Below are 9,026 nucleotides of genomic sequence, written 5' to 3' on the forward strand. Positions count from 1 at the left end.
ACATTGTCCACTGGGGTCACTGGCCACGTTTAAGGTTTCAGAAACAGAGTACCAGCTGGTCCCCCGGAAGTTCAGTATGTGGGATAAGCCAACCCTTGCCTTCAGGAACAGGTTTCCCACCAAGTAGCTACCCAAGGCCCAGGGCAGCCCCAAGTTCTTGTGAAGCCTGCCGCCTGCTACCTGCTTTGTCCACAGCCCATTACCGACCCCTCCAAGGGCCACTGGAATGCTTGTTCCTGGGTATGTGATAAGCCCAAGACAGCTGCAGGCTTGCAGTTCCACTATGCCCATCAGGCAGCGTACCCAGAGAGCTTATAGAAAGAAGTTGGAGGTGAAACAAGATGCTATGAGAATGCTTTATTAGGCAAAACCACATACTATGAAAGTGCTTTAAAAGCCACAGGAGATGTGAACATACAAAGAACAAGTGTGGTAGTGGCACATGGCTATCAGAACACACTAAAGAACCCACACTGCTTTCCCCCTTTACCCAGAAAGGGAAGGCTCTAGGCCACCTCCTTGGCTGTGGCTTCCTGGTACTGCTGGTACTCAGACACCAGGTCATTCACATTGCTCTCAGCCTCGGTGGACTCCATCTCGTCCATGCCCTCACCCACGTGCCTGTGCAGGAAGGCCTTACACGTGAACATAGCAGTGAACTGCTGAGACGTGCTTGAATTGCTCCTGGGTGGCTGTTGCTGCTGATGAAGGTGGCTGACATTTTTAGCCCCTTGGGTGCTATGCCACAGATCACTGTTTTTACATTGTGAGGGAGCCAGTCAGCAACGCAGCTGCTGTTCTTGTTTTGAATATTGAATATTTGCTCATCCACCTCCCTCATGGACACGTGACCCCTGGAAATGGCAGCCACTGTTGGGTAGTGGCCATGACAGGGGTCATAGGCAGCCATCATACTTTGGCATCAAACATCTGCTGGGTGAGCTCAGCCACGGTGAGGGCCAGGTACTGCCGGCTGCTCCAGCTGGTCAGCGGGGCAAAGCCAGGCATGAAGTGCAGCCAGGGAAACAGGACCATGTTCACAGCCAGCTTCCAAAGGTCAGCATTCAGCTAGCCTGGGAAGAGCAGGCATGTGGTGACCCCACTCACGGTAGCAGTCACCAGGTGATTCAGGTCACCGTAGGTGGCTGTGGTAGTTTAAGGATTCTGGAACAGAAGTTACAGAGAGCTTTGTTATCAATGCAAAAGGTCTCATCTGCAGTTCCGAGTTGGTGGACTGAGGGTGGCATTACAGGGCTCCACCACTGTGTCTGACAGCTCGGGTGAGGGCAGGATGCTGAATGTGTTTATGATCCTGTCTGAGTACTCCTCTCTGATCTTACTGATGAGAAGGGTACCCATCCCAGACCCAGTCCCCCCACCCAGGGAGTGGGTCAGCTGGAAACCCTGCAGGAGGTCACAGCTCTCAACTTCCTTCCTCACAATGTCCATCACGGACTCCATCAGCTCTGCACCTTCTGTGTAGTGCCCCTTGGTCCAGTCGTTCCCGGCCCCACACTGACCTGTAAGACAGTATAGCCAGTCACCCGGTGGCCAGGTCATCAGTGGTCACCATCACAATGCAAAAAGGGCCACATGTCACATGTGAGGTCAAAGCACCATTCACCCTGCAGGTGGAGCAGGTGGAACCGCCCCCCACAAAGTTACAGGACAGCAGCCTCCCCTGTTAGAAATTAAGTCAGAAGCCAAACCTGAAACAGCCCAACAACAGACCTCCCTGCAGGTGGTTCTTGCCCTTTCCCAGGGAAGGCAGCAGCCAGGCCCCAGCTCAGCTCCCTGCAGGGAGATTACATCAGCAGCTCCTCACCTTGAGGAGACAAGTGGGCTGTCTCCCAAAGTCCCTTTAGAGAGGGAGATTGAGTGACTCAGAGCATGGAAGGGTGTTCAGGGGCCCTGGCTCCACAGTTCTCACAGCGGTGACCTTGGGGCACTGCTGACTTTGAGCTGCCCTGGCTAAGAAACTGCACCCCCGTCCTCACCTGCAGCTCACCAAAGATGAAGTGGTCCAGCCTGAAGATCTGACCGAAGGGCCCGGAGCACACAGAGTCCATGCTACCCGGCTCCAGGTCCATGAGCACAGCCCGGGCCACATACCTGCCACCTGAGGGAGACGAAGGGGCATCAACGAGAGGAGGGCGGCCATTCGCAGGAGGGCGGTGGGGGAAGGACTGGGGTCTCACCGCTGGCCTCGTTGTAGTACATGTTGATGCACTCCACCCACAGGTTGCTGTCCCCATCGTAGGTGCCAGCAGGGTAGCTAGCATGTTCATCAGAGATCACCTCCCAGAATTGCGAGAGACAGGAGGGGCCAGACAGGCCAGGGCTGGATCATGGAGGCCAGGGAGCTGGAGGTGCCCCAGCCCCTCTCCCACTCCCACCCCAACCCCAACCCCCAGGCCGCCGGGTCCCTGGGAGTCCACCCTGCCTGCCTCACCAGCCGCCCAGCTCCACCGCATTCCGGGCAGGGAACCGAGGGGTAGCAATGCAGGGGCACGATCCCCGCCACTGCCAACATCTTCCCCAGCCAACCAGCAGGCCAGCTCTGGGCCCTCAGAACCCCCGCCACCAACCTTGGTGCGAATCTGGTTCCTGCACTGCCCGGTCAGCGTGAGCACGAGCTCCCTCAAGGCCAAGGATGGACTAGGGAGGCAAGAGAAATGCTAGGAGGAGCAGACGCGCCGCGGCGGGGTCCGCGCGCCACCAACGCTTAAATAGCTCCACGCCCACCACCCCCTGCCTCGACTTGGGCTCACAGAACAAGCAACAGCTTTGCTTCCACACAGGTGTAGCCACCTGTGAATCCCCTGGAGTTTAACATCTGTTGGAGAGCTCAGGTGACCTTGCTATTATGATCCTTTCCACGTTGGGGATAGCCGGTCAGCTGGTGAACTTCCTCCTGTGTCTGCAGCAGAGTAAAACCCTAGCTGAGCTGAAACTGGATCTCCTCCCATGGGGGAGGGGAAGCCTTTCGTTTCCATTTTCAGAGTGCCTTTGCACCTATCCTAGATTGATGACATATTTTTGTAATTGATGAGTCCTTTTATCTATTAGGAGATCTGTGGTTAGGAAAGGCCTTCCTTATGTTAACTCAACAGGTTAAGTTTTCCTTTGGAGCAGCTCAAACCCGCAAAAAGCTATAGGTGTTAGAGATAGTCAGGCCTCTGATGTAGCCAGTCTTCTTTAGAGTATGATTAGCCCTTTCGCCTTCCAGAAGACTGCAGTCTCCACGCAGACTGAAGGTGATTCCTAAAGCTGAGGATAGGTGTTGGGATTTGCCTGCTGTGAAAAGATGGGCCATTGTCACTTTGCAGGCTTTTAGATGACCCAAACGGAGGAATTATTTCTTCTGATAAACACTTTTCAGATAGGGTGGGGAATGCCTTGATCTAACCAGTGAAGGTATCAGTAAGCATTAGCAAATATTTGACTCTCCTGCAGAAGGGCATCTCAGTAAATTAGGGTTGCCAGTCCTCACCTGGATAGGCTCCTCAGTGTTGGACACTGAGGAGGAGAAAATTGCCGGCTGTTTGGTTATTTCAGGCACAGAGCTCACAGGGCTGAGTCACCTGCTTTAGTGTCTTGAAAAGATGTATCCCCATAAACAAATGAGACGTTAACTGAAAGAATCCCTTCTAGGGTGAAAAGAGTCACGAAAGTGCTTATTTTCCTACGACTGGTACTTGGCATTAGTAATTTATTACCATCAGTCAGCCAGCCGGAGGAGTCCTGGACTAAACTGCAATCCCTGGCCCATTTTTGTTCTTCTTCAGAGGATTCTGGCCCAGCTCTGTGTATGCTGACCAGCATGCCCTTAAGCTTTCATTGGCCCTGTCAGTGCAATGACCTCAGCTGCCACATCTGCCTGGGCATTTCCCTTTTACACGGTCAATCTCTCTTTTTATGTCCTCTGCAATGAATTATAGTCACTTTTTTTTTCTTGCCTCAGGTTTATTTGTACAAATAGCATAGGAGGATCCCAGCCCCATGCAGATGGCAGCCCAGGGTGGGAGGGGGGTCGCACCAGTCCTTCTGTCCTCACATTGGCAGACAGAAATATCTACTCTGAAGCCTTTGTAGGGGCCCGGGCACCTTTGGGAGCCTGAGCTGGAACTGCAGCTGGAGCTGCAGCCTGGGACTTGGTTTGATCCTTGACCTTGGCCTTCGGCCGGCAGAGCCTGAGTTTCTTGGCAATGTGGGCACGACCACGCTTCCCAAGCTTGGGGTGGGCAATGTAGGCAAGTCAATTGAGCTTGCAGCTGACACCCTTTGGGATCTTGGGCGTAACCTCCTTGGGCTTTACAAGGACCTTGATAGCCTCTGCATATGCACTCATGGCCTTGGTGCTGTTGGCCTGTATCTTCTTTAGGCCCTTCTTGTTGTGCTTCTTGGCAAAGCGCATGTTCCTCAGGAACTTGGAGTCCACCTTCTTAAGAGTTTCGTATCTTTGTGATCGGGGTTCCTTGATACCATTTCCGTGCCATGTTCTGGACTGGTTGTGTGTGGTGTGGTCCTGGGACTTGGCCATGTCTGCAGTTCCCCTATAGTCACTTTTTTTTGGCAGCAAAGCAGAATTCTAACAAGCTCAAAATCTGAGTGATGTTGTATGGAAAAGCTCTTGGTGGTCGGGAGTCCCTACCCATTCTAAACTACGGCATAAGCATGAAGCACTCAAAAATCATAGGTAGAATCAGTGTAATGCCAACTTTGAAATCCTTTCCCAACCTGCAGGGCTCTAGTAAGTTCAATTAACCTGACTTTTTGAGCTGAGGTAGAGGCTAGCAAGGTTTGTGCCTTGATTATCTTGTGCTGACTAATAAGAGCATATCTAGCCCTCCTGTTTTCCTGATGCATAAAATAACTTGTGTCTTCTACCCACTCTTCCTTGGGATGGTCAAGGGACTCATCTCTCTTAAGTCTGGCCTGCTAGAATAAATTTGATTCATAACCTGTGACATGGTTTGGCTGTGTCCCCAGTCAAATCTTATCTTGAATTGTACTTCCCATAATTCCTGTGTGTCATGGGAGGCATCCAGTGGGAGGTAATTGAATGGGGAGGCAGATCTTTCCCATACTGTTCTCATGACAATGAATAAGGCTCATGAGATCTAATGGTTTTATTTTTATTTATTTATTTTTTGAGACATAGTCTTACTCTGTTGCCTAGGCTGGAGTGCAGTGGTGCAATTTTGGCTCACTGCAATCTCTGTCTCCTGGGTTCAAGCGATTCTCCTGTCTCAGCCTCATGAGTAGCTGGGATTACAGGTGCCCACCACCAAATCTGGCAAATTTTTGTATTTTTAGTGGAGATAGAGTTTCACCATGTTGGCCAGGCTGGTCTCGAACTCCTGACCTCAGGTGATCCACCTGCCTCAGCCTCCCAAAGTGCTGGGATTACAGCTGATGGTTTTATAAAGGGGAGTTTCCCTACACAAGCTCTTTTGCCTTCTGCAATGTAAGAGACGTGACTTTCCTGTTCATTTGCCTTCTGCCATGATTGTGAGGCTTGCCCAGCCATGTGGAGCTGTGAATCAATTAAACCTCTTCCCTTTATAAATGACCCAGCCTCAGGTGTGTCCTTATGATCAGCATGAGAACAAACTAATACAACCTGTATGCCACAACGGCTGGGAGCGCCTGTGGACCCTGCCAGATAAGTAGCTGGGCTTATGATTTGGCAAACTTTAATTATGTCTGGAGTGTCTAGCAACGAGTTCTGATACTTTAATAAATGTTCTCCTGTTATCCACTGGTGCCCTTTAGTTTCTAGGACCACGTTCCCTTGGTGTAGGGTCAAAAACCTTTAGGCACTGTCCTAATGTTATTTTATTAGCTTGGCCTATTTGAAAAGTTGTAACAGCAACAGCTCTAAGACATCCAGGCCACCCTGAAGCCACCTGGTCTATCTGCTTAGAAAAGTAAGCTACTGGCCTTGGAATATTCCCCATTTTTGGGACAAGATTACCCAAGGCCTATGCCTTGCTTTTGGCCACATAAAGAAGAAATGGTTCATCCAACTTGGGGACTCCCAAGGCTGCAGCAGAGCCCAATTTCTCTTTGAGAGTATTGAAGGTTGGCTTGTAGTTCTAAATACATTCAAGGAGCTCTAAATCTTTCCCTTTTAGTGTATCATATAAAGGCTTGGCTACATATCCAAATCTGGGCACCCATAAGCTGCAGTATCCAGCCATCCCCTAAAAAGGCCCACAGTCATCTGTTGGACTGGGACTCTTGGATGACGAAAAGAGTTTTTTTCCTTCTAGGGATGTTCATCAGTTCCAGAGGTTAAGACAAATTCCAAATATTTGAGTCTTTGAGTCAAAATCTGAGCCCTGTGTAGTGATACCCTATGTCTGCTGGTTGCAAGGAAATTTATCAGTTTAACAGTATTATCATCCAAGTCTTCTTTAGTTGGGCTAGCATACAAGGGGTGTATGGAGACAACAACTGCATTAATTTTTTTATTATTTTATTTTATTTTTGAGATGACGTTTTGCTCTTGTTGCCCAGGCTGGAGTGCAATGTTGTAATCTCAGCTCACCCACAACCTCCACCTCCCAGGTTCAAGTGATTCTCCTACTTCAGCCTCTCAAGTAGCTGGGACTACAGGCACGTGCCACCATGCCCAGCTAATTTTTTGTATTTTTAGTGGAGACTAGTCTTCACCATGTTAGACAGGATGGTCTCGATCTCCTGACCTTGTGATCCACCCACCTCAGCCTCCCAAAGTACTGGGATTACAGGCGTGAGCCCCCGCACCCTGCCAAAAACTGCATTTATTAATGCTCTAAGGTGTCTGACAAATCTGTTCTTGCATTAGGCTTTTGATCTGGTAACATGGAAGTATCATAAGGAGATTCCCATGGCCTTAGTAAGTCACATGGCAAGAATTTAGCAATAAGGGATTGAATTTCCCCTCATGCTTCTTGCCTTAAAGTGTATTGTCTCTTCCGAAGGCAAGGAGCACTAGGCTGACGTTGGATTTGAATGGGGGCGGTGTCTAGTGTGTTTCCCAGAGCCTGTGTGGCCCAAACCTCAGGATATACTTGAGACCACACCTCGGGTGGTAAATGTGACAGCTCATCATTAACTTCTTTTTTTTTTTTTCCCTGAAGAATTGGGAACAAAAATAACACTTTCTTTGCTTTATGATCTGTGGAGGTCACCGTGGCTTGGTCACCTGAGTCAATAAATCTCTCCCCAGTAAGAGGTCAGGCATTCAGACAGCACTAAATAGGCAGGTAAGAAACCCAGAGGCCCTGGAGAACAACTTAGAAGATAAGAAAAGCGTGTTTAGGGGCTTGTCCCTCATAAGAAGACAGGAGCCCACTGTATTGAATCAGGACATAGTCTTCTGCTCCCATATCTAATAAGTTAGTACTCCTATCTGCCACTTCAAGAGTCATCTCTCGATGGCTAATAGCCCACTAGGAGCGGAGGCAGGAAGTATCAGGCCCTACCACTTACGGGTCCGCTGGGCTCTGATGATGGCTCCCTTGAAAGCACAGTGCATTCCCTTCGGCAGTGGCCAACCTTCTTACAGAAGGCACATGGATTTATACTCAAGGCACAGTGGCCCAGAGGCCCAGACTGGGACTTTTGCCTTCTCACTTCCTCTGCGAGGGCCAGGGGCTAAGGGGCTGGCTCTGAAGTGATGGAGAACACGAGGCTGTAGCTAAAAGCTGGGCCTTTTGGGAGGTTTGCTTTAGTTTATGTTTTCTCTGCCCTATTCCTGTGATTGAAAACTGCAAAAGCCAAGTCTAAAAGCAGATTCATGGGAGTCTGGAGGCCTAAGCCTACTTTTTACGGCTTCCTGCAGGTATCAGAAGCATACTGGGTTATAAAATGAACTCCTAGCAATGCCTGTCCCTTGTTGGAGTCAGGGGCAGTGTTAGGGTACTTCCTCAAAGTCTAAATTATCCACCCTTGTAATGAGGCTAGGTTTTCATCTTTTCCCTGGGTAATTTTCCTGACTTCATAAAAATTAAAAAGCATTGTCACACTTTTTTTTTATTCTTTCAAGGAGTCAAATGATCACAATCTTTTCTCTGTATATTGTCCTTTCTTCCTAATTCATGTCTCTTTTCTAGGTCCTAATTCTGTTTTGGGTCCTGGGCAGGCACTCTGTGCCTCCTACCTGATAGGTGTCATGTCCCTGGTTGCAGGCTGCCACCCTATTAGCATGTATTTTAGTCACTCCCATAATACACTGATTTTCTACCATGCAGCAGGTAGACATAAATATGTGCAAATCTTGCCTGGTCAATCATACATCAAGGTTAGCCTCTTAAGTTTGTCTATGAATTTTCCTGGATCCTCTGAAAACTGTTTTCCTTGCATATGGCTAATTCAGACATAGAAAAGGGTACATGTACCTATATAGTGCCCCCATCATCATCTGCCACTTCCCAAAGAGGACAAAGATTCAACTTTGCCAGCTGATAAGAGGCCCCACTGCAAGTTGTTCTGGTGAAACTCAGGTCTTTCAAGAGTGGAGTATGTATGTAAGACAGGACTCCAAGGGCAGGGAAAACTAGAAGGAAATAACATGTTGCACACCTCACCAAAACCGGAAGGAGTCTGACTGTGTTCTCACCGGGTGCTTGGATTTGCAGGGGAGAGTTCAGCCCCAGCTAAGAAAAGCTGAATATTAAGAGGCACTTGCATGAAAGGGTAATCAATTATGTCCAGTCCCTCTTCTGTCTTTTCCTCCATCAAACAAATACAAGCCCATTTTAATTTTTTATCCTGACGAAGCATTAGAGAAGCTGTATATGTTTTGATTTACCAGTTTTAACAGTGAAAGAAGCAAGTTTCTTAGAAATGACTCTAGTACAGAATTGGTTATCCTCAGGAAACAAGAGCTGGAATCCAGCTTTTGTTCCTTGAGAAAAGTGAAAGCTAAACTGTTCGGGGCCTCCTTCCTGCGGCAGCCTCCGGGCTGCTACAAAGCAGAGCAGTGAGCAGAAAGGCGACAAGATGCGGAGCACTCGGGTGAGGCGCAGAGAGCA

The 9,026-nt window shown here is 49.0% G+C and overlaps 1 pseudogene; it reads right to left on the reverse strand.

Moving 5' to 3' along the window:
- Window positions 1–497: 497 nt before the first annotated feature.
- LOC116544030 lies at window positions 498–4,004 on the reverse strand (annotated as a pseudogene).
- Between the last annotated feature and the right edge of the window lie 5,022 nt (window positions 4,005–9,026).

Source organism: Sapajus apella, unplaced genomic scaffold, assembly GCF_009761245.1.
Source record: "Sapajus apella isolate SASKATOON/1434 unplaced genomic scaffold, GSC_monkey_1.0 scaffold203, whole genome shotgun sequence".
NCBI lineage: Eukaryota > Metazoa > Chordata > Mammalia > Primates > Cebidae > Sapajus > Sapajus apella.